The sequence below is a fragment of the Poecilia latipinna genome, unplaced genomic scaffold (assembly GCF_001443285.1).
Source record: "Poecilia latipinna isolate Pla-1442-1.1 unplaced genomic scaffold, P_latipinna-1.0 Scaffold536, whole genome shotgun sequence".
In the NCBI taxonomy this organism is placed as follows: domain Eukaryota; kingdom Metazoa; phylum Chordata; class Actinopteri; order Cyprinodontiformes; family Poeciliidae; genus Poecilia; species Poecilia latipinna.
This window is the reverse complement of record NW_015113152.1, coordinates 247162-256858: the sequence shown is the minus strand read 5'-3', so window position 1 is coordinate 256858 and position 9697 is coordinate 247162. Positions and strand designations below refer to the sequence as shown.

The 9697-nt window shown below is 36.2% G+C and overlaps 1 long non-coding RNA gene across 1 annotated transcript; it reads left to right on the top strand.

Moving 5' to 3' along the window:
- The first annotated feature begins 3999 nt into the window (after positions 1-3999).
- On the top strand, positions 4000-4612 carry LOC106952727 (uncharacterized). The gene is made up of 2 exons (XR_001426036.1): positions 4000-4157; positions 4566-4612. It is a non-coding gene; the product is annotated as an uncharacterized LOC106952727 (long non-coding RNA).
- Positions 4613-9697: the final 5085 nt, after the last annotated feature.

Here is a 9697-nt window from a genome sequence, read left to right as displayed (position 1 = left end):
AAACTGCATAAAGTAAGTGTATTTAATCATAATCATCTTGTCACTTTAAATCCCAATAAGCCGCTGTTGGCCACGCCAAAAAACTCAGCGTTTACACCTGAAAATGGCTGCAAATACATGCACAATTATACAACCAAACATCTTTGAAAAGCAGAAGTGGAGCCTCCTGCACAACCAACAAGAAGGCAGGAAAAGACAAAACATTTGTCTTTTCCAGCAGTCATTGTACGGCACACACAGCAGTAGAACCAGCTGAACAAACGTGCTGGAGCTTCAATTGGGTTGCTAGGTAACAGGCTAGGCTTGGCTGGTTTTGCTAGGTAACGCCGCAGAGCAGTTGAATGTGACTTAATCAGGAGATTTTTAAAACGATTCATTTTTCAAACACCGAAAATCATTACATTACTGCAAGAAAAAACAGCATGGTGGTTTTTGAAAGCGCTCGGGTTGTTTTTAGAAGTGGTAGAAACCCAAATGGGAAATAAATAAATAAATAAACCAAACATATCTTCTCAAAAAGTCAAACATGAAACATTATGCTGCCTTCAGAAAGCCTGCTCCTACTGATCAGGGAGAATTAAACAACTTATGAAAAAGTCTGGCTGTATGAAATATCTATTCAACAAATACAGAAAGATTCATGCTTAAAATACATGATTATTTACTTTATTGTGTCTATATTCCAGTTTTTGTGACATATTTATCTGCTGGACAGTCCAAAAACATTCAAACAACCAAAACAACAATAAAAACAAAAAGCCACGGTCGCCACCGGCCTGCTGATGTGAGAGCAGCTGAGCGACGATCAGCTGGAGGGGAGAATCAGCTGAAATGCCACAAAACGACAACAACAGCCCGCCTGTTGGAGGCAAGCGGCTGCAGGTCACACGATCACACTTCAAGCAGATGGGAGAGGAACGCTTATTTACACAAGACGGCCGAGACGTCTGACCTCTGGTTTCACAACGACCCCGGTGAACTTGATGACTAGCGTCAGAAAAGCCTCCAGACAAAAACCTGAAAACTGAGACCTGGCTGTCTTCCTCTTCTCTGTGGGAATTAGTCACTTCTGCACTGAAAAACTCTAATGAATAAGTTAAAGTCCAAGAAATTAATGTTAATGCTAAAATATTAATGTAACATTTTGTTGATGTTAATACAAATACAAATACATTTCCTGTTTAAAAGCAACTTTCTTGAGTTTCATTATCGATTTTAACAAACCTTTAATGTCAAATTATGAACATAACTGTGAAAAAATCTGAGGAATTGCTCCCAAAATAAATGCCAGTTGACGTTTTGTAAGCTATGAAAAAGCCCTGTGTAAAACATGAAACACTTAAATAAAACAGGGACTGAGCTGTTATTCTGCTCCACTTCCTCCTTTACAGACCTGGTCACACTTCCTGCTGCAGTTTATCTGAGACCACAAGCAGGCTGTAATAAGACAAAAACAAAAAGACAACCAAGGACATCAGCTGAATAAAAATAAATGGGTTCAGATTAAAGAAGAAGAACCAGGTTTTGGGTTTCACAAAATCTCCTTACCGATGCTTTTCAAGAAACTATAAAATCCTCAGGATGATTTTCTATTTTAGTTTTATAATGTACAAACTAAATAAACTTAAAGAATGAACCAGAAGAATCCAGTCTTTTCATTAACTCCTGTTGTTTTTTGTTCTTTATTACATCTTTTTTTTTGACATTTTTGGCATCCCGTACAAGAAAGCTGGTTGCCAGGGGAACATTTTGTTTTACAAAGACAATATCTCAAGATAAAGTGTTAATTATGATAAGAATTTTATTAATTCATGTCAACCTGAAGAGTTTTCACCTTTACCTGGAAAATATTACAGATTTTGTGGTAATTATTTGGACTTTTACTGCAGTACAAATCCTAAATAACAACAAACAAATGACACAGAAAGCAACTCTGCAGCTTGACTATAGTTATTATTATTTACATTTACATATTTTCCATTACTTTTTATTTAGAAGTACAATCATTTTTGATGTCTTTTTGTTTTACATTTTTGAGTAAAAACTATGAAGTCCTGGTACTTTTACTCAGAGCTTTACTAATGTTGGACTCTTTTACTGGCACCACTTGAAAGGCAACGACTCGTTCTCTGTCATTTTCATACTTTTATATCAGTTTTTAACATTTTTTTTCTAAGTAGAGACACTATTTAGGGAATGTATTTTAATTCATTGAGGGGTTTTTTGAATCCTCACCATTCAGTTTTACCCCATCATCACATTAAACATGAGGCTAGACTGTTAATTACTCCCTGATCAGTCATCTGAAAGCGGCAAACGTTTCCTTTTTGGCCAGACTTCCAGGCAGAAATTACATCTTATTCTCAGATTTTCATTAATACTGACCTCAAGAAACCTAAAGTCCCCATAAAAAAATGCATCATTTGTTTTTATGTGCTAAGATGCGCCACAAAAGCTGGAAAAGACGGACCGCGTCACCAAAACCACTTCTCTTCTTTGATTAGTCAGCGCCCTGCTCTGATGAAATCAGAGGGACTTAATGGACTACAAAGTTCATACACAAAGTAAAGGATTACTCAACATGATTTCTGTAGTTTTCCAGGAAGTGGCCACGAGAATCATTAAGAAATACCTTCAAAAGTTATTCCTTATTGCTGTGAGCCAAGATGAGGCTGTTAATGTGCAACGCAGTGGAAGAGAAATCCAATAAAGGCGACCCATTGTGCTAAATTCACATTTCAAGCATCTTTTACGTCCATTTGGGTTTCAGCTGCTTCCAAAAACAACCCAAACCCACCCAGGCATTTAATGTTTTGGTGACTGGAAAATGATCCGTTTCTAAAATCTACAGAATGTAACCAGGAGGCACTGCGCCCGTTACCTAGCAACCCCAGGCAAGCCCAGCTCGTTACCTAGCAACCACAGAAGGCTCCAGAACAGCCAATTCTGAAATGAACTCAAACTAGTCAGTTGACCAGACTGAAATCTTATTATTTAAGAAAGATTTTGAACAAAAACATTTAAGGATCATGTTTTCTACCGGTCCTAACCTGTTCAGGGAACAGGTCACTTTAACCTCCTGAGGAGCAGCGTGGTTAGCTAAACTACTCAAATGTTTCTTAGTTTACCTTTAGCTTGTTCTTCTGTTTTCATCCGTCACTCCCACAAAGCTTTCACTGAAACAAAACCACACTGAGCCTAAAGCTTCTTTCACTTTCAGGTTATGGACTCCTGGTACTTTTCCTCACCGTATTACTTTCTCCTACTACTCTGCACTATCTGCAGTTATTGTCTATTTTACACTCTTTATTTTTGCTTTTCATAGGCTCTTTTTTTACATAATCTTCCAAAAATTTCAACATCTGACAGAAGAAAACTTGTCCTTTTCTCCTTACAAATCTTTAGTTTTTTTATTTAATATGTAAACATAAATAGAACTGTGTTTGTTTAAAAATGACAACAAAATTGTGACCTTGTTTTCCCCCAATTTTAGCTCTGAATGAGTTTAATTTAACTGGACTGAGAGCAAAAACAGCTCTTTGACTTATAAAGATTACTGGTAAATTTACAGCATTGTGGAAAGAAAGTTTTCCTTCCTGGAAGCATCATATAAACAATCACACGGTGAAACATTTGGCTCGGTGTTTCTGTTTATTGCAAAACAAAACCATTTTTTCCAAGCTGTAAAACAATTAAAAGGCTATGATGATAATACTGGAACATATTTGGGACTTTGTCAAAGTGACAGCCTTTATTAATGTTCCTTTCAAACTATGTACTTATTGTTCCAGTTAATACTGAACAACGACATGTTGTGCTACATTTATGAAACTATTAGTTGCTATAAGTGTTTACAAAAGTGATTTTTAATGAGTCAAAGTCCTGAACTCCTTATCAGGTTGTCAGTGAACTTCTTGGACTTTCTGTTTGCGCAGGTAAGTGAGAGCTGTAAAATAAAACCTTCTCATGTTAGCGCAGAGTAAACACCAGCCAACAGAACGTCTCTCTCAGCTTTCCCTTTTTAAAAAATGCTTTTTTACGACAGGAAAGCGTCGACCCCCAAATATGAAGACGGGGTGTTTAAGGTGGCAGAAAGCGGAGCGGCTACAGCTGGAGTCCAGCTTCACAATGGCGCCTTTTCATCCAGACGTTTAAAGGTAGAAAACTTTCCAACCGGTTAACGGTCGACCCTCCTGCTCTGACACAACGAGCAGCTTTCACTTCTCTCCCCCGGGAAGCAGAAAGTTAACACACCTTAAAGTGACGCAAGCCTTCAGGTTCACGCTGAACAATAACGCCGATTCAAAACGCTCCATCGATTATTCCAACCATCAGTCATAAGTTATTTAGCCACTTAAATCTTCTTTCATACAGTATTAGAAGGATTAAAAGATGCAAATAATTCAGTTTCTTTTTAAAAATAAAACATTTTACGGCTTACGAAACAACATAGCATTCCTTTAGTGTACGTTTGATCATTTATTTGATACGTTTTTGAATTAATCGATAACTAATTGGATAGCAAAAGGTTCTTAATATAAAATGTTGTTTTGTTTTTTTCTTAGATTTTGAACAGAGTGAATCTAAAACTACGGCACTGGAGGAATCCTGGGTAAAATATATTTCCACACAAAATGTACATTATTTTTTTACCGTTCTAGCTCTGAGTGTGGTTTTCAGTCTGTACACTCCAGTCAGCCATTAACCAAATATTATATTAGCTGACAATTCTTTGAGTAATCGATTAATCACAATCAATTTGATTGTTGGGTTTTTATTGACCAGAAAACTCTTGTTTTATTTATTTTTTCAGAAAATAACTAGCAAAATGTATAAATTTACATCATCAGCCTCTTTTAAATTAGCATTATATTGTCTATAATTGATAACACAGAATTCCTTTAGTGTATGTTTGAGCATTTGTAGATTAATTGATACATTTTTGCATTAATCAATAAATTGGGCAGGAAAAGGTGATTTATAGTAGTTCTTTTTTTTACTTTTGTTTTTTACAGAATTTGAAACAAAACTAAAACTATGCTATTTGTTGAGTTTTCTGCAGAATATATTTCCAAACAAAAGGTTTTTATTTATATAAATGCAAATTTTATATCTTTTTTGTGCAGTTTTGGCTTAATTATTGCTCTGAATATGTTGTTATTTTTCACCAAATGGCCATTTTTTGGTTTAAGGAGTAACTAATTACTAAATTAGTTGATGATTATTTCAATAACTGATTAATCACGATTGATACGATTAATAGTTTAAGCTCTAGCCTGAAATTAAACATAAGATCAAATTAGATGTAAGTTTTTATTGTGCATCCATCAGATATAAAACAGTAGATATATAGATAATATAGATCTATAGAGCTATGGAGAGATTTTCTCTTAATTTCCAAATTTAAATCAGTTTCATTGATCCTAGTGCGACAACAGAGCGATAAACACCAAGACTAAACCGACTCCACTTTTGAATGTCTCAGTTTCTTACAAATCAGGGATTAAATTTCCTGCAAAACACATAAAAGCATTAAAGACTCTCTGAACCAAAACAGAGACTCTTTGTTTTGGTTCAGAGAGTCCAAAACAGACTCTCTGAACCCAGAACCAAAACACTCTGGGTTTTGGTTCTGGGTTTTGGTTCTGGGTTGGTGAGAAGGTTCAGTAAAGCCTCCTGCAGTGATTTAACTGGATGCAGGTTGTTGAAAGGATGATCTCAGCGAAGCGTTCGACTCCATGACACACATATCCGCTGCTGGTTCTGAGACATTTGTCAGAACCTGAAATCCAGCCAAGCTGACGTTTAATGTTAGTGAACCGGGCCGACTGTGGGAACCAGATAACAAAAGAAAACCCAGAAATAAACATCTCAGACAGAATCCTTCCAGGAATGTCTTAGTAATCACATAATTACTCCAGGGTTTCATGCAAAACCCACTTTTTGGGTCCTTAAAGTCGGGAATCAGCCAACTATTTGGGAGACACTTCAGTGAAGATGTCAGTCCTCAAGCCTCCATATTTTAGAAGCTGCACAACAACGTTTATTCCGACTGCACTTCATCTGCACCATAACATTTGTGAGATCAGCAAAAGTTTTCCACTTTAAACAGGAGATTTCTTGGCCTCCACCATCTGTTTCAGCCTTGAAGGGAATTCATTATGAAAAATTCACATTTTGCAGATTTTTATTCTTCAATTTGGGTCTCAACTTCTTCTAGAAACAACCCAAGTGCTTTAAAAACAATCACTAAGATATTTATTGGCAATAAATTAAAGTTTTTTTGGTGTCTGGAAAATGAGCCGTTTCAAAAACCACCTAAATGTTAAGTCACATTCGATGGGCGCTGTGCTGCAACCCAGCCAAGGTCAGCCCCGTTACCTAGCAACCAAAGCAGAACAGCATGTTTGCTCAGCTTCTGTTGATGTATGCGCTGCACAATGGCTGCTGGAAAAGTCAATTTTTGTTGTTGTCTTCTAGAAACCATTTGCTGCATTTTTGTTGGTTGTGCAGATGGCTCTACTTCTGCTTTTCAAAGATGTATAAATGAGCATCAGCTTGCAGTCATTTTCATGTGGGAGTGTAAACACTGAGTTGGGGGCGTGGCCAGCAGCAGCTAATCTGGATTTAAAGTGACAGGATGCCAAAACAGCTAATTCAGAAACGAGTTCAGAGTTCAGAGTGAAATCTCATTATCCAACAACAATTTTTGCAGAAAATGTGAAGAACTTGTTTTGTTCAAAGTGTTCGAGGGGTGTACAAACGTTTTGCCAAGTTGGCCAAAATTGTCAGCTCAGAAATAATTTCAGAACAAAAAATATATAATTTTTAAAAACGTAAAATCACCAAAATGTTGTTGTGATTTATTTTAATCTAGGAACTATTTTATTTAATCAAATAAAGTAAACCAATTTTTTGTAGGAACTGTATCATAGAACCAAAACTGCAAATAGGATTTGCTGGTTAAATGAAAGAAATCCAATTTGCTTTTTATTTTTGGGCTCATCTGAATTAAACTAAAACTATATTTTTGTCTATTTTGAATGATAAAAACTGGATGTAGATCAGTCTTCATTTGAAAACACTTCCTGCATTTATCTGAGTTTTAACAGACCATTAAAAAGCAGATTTAGATCCACCAAATGAAAACTTTAGAGTAGATTTTAATGAGTAGATCTGGTACTAGTTACCATGACAACAGAAACAAACCAGGAAGCTTGGAAAAGATTATCAGTTTATGTGGCATCTAACATTTTTGTAAGTAGATTTTAGTTTCACAGTTTTTTCCTAATTTATATGATTTATTCTTGAGGGGGGCCGCACAAAATCAGCTGAGGGACCACAACTGGCCCCCGAACTTCACTTTGAACACCTTTACCCTGAAGAAAATGCTATTTTTATGTCTCTATGTGACATTTTCAGTTGTTTGCATGATCCCCAGCGACTTATCCAGGTCAAAATAACTAACAATAGTTTTACTTAGAACGAGGAATGGATTTATATGGGGAAAATCAGATCTCGTTATCTTGAAAACAGCTTTTCAGGCCGTTCTCTGCTTCTATTTTGAAACTAAAATCCAGCATTATCAAGACAGGAATGAATTTATTAAACTAATTCAAAACAATTTTGAAACAAAGTCTAAAAACACAATCAGCAAAAAGTCCAGAAACAGCAGGAACGATGCAGAAATCAGTTTCCTTGAAGCCAAACTGCTTGTATTTAACTTTTCCTGGTAATCTTCAGTTGTTTCCCTTAAAAAAAAAAATCTTCTCATGACTTTGACACCCAGTCAGATGAAACCAGCCCCCCTGCAGCTGCAAACAGGACTAACTGGATTATCTGTGAGGAAGTCAAACCCATATCTGGGTTACAGCTCAATGTAGCGTTTAGCTTAAAATGCTGTATTTGCATTTGGCACAACAACAACAACAACAACAACAACAACAAAAAACTGACTAAAAGCTCAAACTGCAGCAGAGCTGATGAGAAATATCTGCTGGCTCAGAGGTTTGCTTCTTTTAATTTTCCAGAAATGTTTGCCTGGAGAAACGTGAATCCCAGTGGAAAGTCAGGGCTTTCCAAAAATGACTAAACATGTTGCTAACGTAACCGCCGTGCCGCTGTGAATACATCCCACAGACACTGGGAACAGAGCGCTGCAGTGTTTCCCTCCTTCCCGCTCACCACACGCCTCTACACCCTCTGCAGACCTGTAATTTGGCTCCAGATCTACAGATCTGCACCCAGAAACTAGAAGCTATCCGTCACAGCCCAGCAGTTATTTTTGGCTCATCCTGAGCAGAGGGGTCGTCTGCGACCTCCGACCTCTGACTTTAACCTCCACCTTCTCGCTCTAATCTTCTGATTGTTTCCGCTCTTTTTGTTTTTTGTCCAAGAAAAGAAAAGTCATTTTTTCAGGAGAGTTTTTAGCTGCAGATTCATTTAAATATTTAGATTTTACAGAACTAAGTGATCAGCTTCCTCATTACTTGATTCGTTACGGTTCTTTACTCAAACTTCACTGCAAAAACACAAAATATTACCAAGTATTTTGGTCTAGTTTAGTTGAAATATCTTAGTACATTTGGAATAAGACAAAACTAACTTAACTTTTAAGAAAGAAATAGGAATTTCTTTTAAGTAAATATTTGGTTAATATTCATGAAAAATACTTTATTAGTTAACAAAAAATAAGACATTATTCACATATTAATAGTGAAAAAACCTTTCAGTGGAACCAGTAATTTTTTAAATCAATATTAATGAATTATTTAATACAAAAAGCTTCTATATCTTCCTGAAAAATTACTTGTAAGTTACTTTTGTCATATTTTTAGTTCATTAAGATATTTGCACTAAACTTGACTGAAAACACTTGGTAAGATTTTGTGTTTTTGCAGTGCACAGCTCTGACAGACAGACATTTCTCTACACTACAAAAACATAAAATCTTACCAAGTAATTGTTTTTTGGCCTTTTTTCTGGTGGAAATATCTTAGTACATTTGAAATAAGACAAAACTAACTATCAAGTAACTTTTCAGCAAAAAATATGACCTTTTTTATGTAAATATTTCTTGACTATTGTCTAAAAAGTGGTAGCTTTTTCCCACGTTAATCTTGAAATAATCTGCTAGTAGTTTTTAATCAATATTAAGGAATTATTAACTCAGAACAAGCTCCTACAACTTGGTTAAAAGTTAATTATACGGTAGTTTTGCCTTATTTCAAGTGAACTAAGATATTTCCACTTGAAACAAGACTAAAATTACTTGCCAATATGTTGTGTTTTTGCAGTCCACAGGGGAGAAATGAATAAAATGGATTATGTGCGATAATTTCACCTCGTCCAGGCAGGAAATCCAGCCCTGAGAGCGGAGGGTAATGAAGCCCAGGGGAGTTTTCCTCCCATGAGTTCTGGTGGTATGCTGTATCCTGTGACCCGTTAGATTCTCTGACCCGATTAGAAACTTCACTCTGCTCTCTTGTACCTTCAGCACAACCTGAACCTTCATTTCAGGAGGAAAACAAGCTTTGAGGCTGGTGATCTAAACTGAACCAGAAAATCGCCTGAAAAGCAGTAATTACTAACATGTTTCCTGCCCAAAGCGAATGGGAGCGAAGAGGCATCTGAAAATATTTAAAAGCCTCTAATCTAGTCTCAATCCACATGGCAGGGTCATTTAAATTACGAGAAG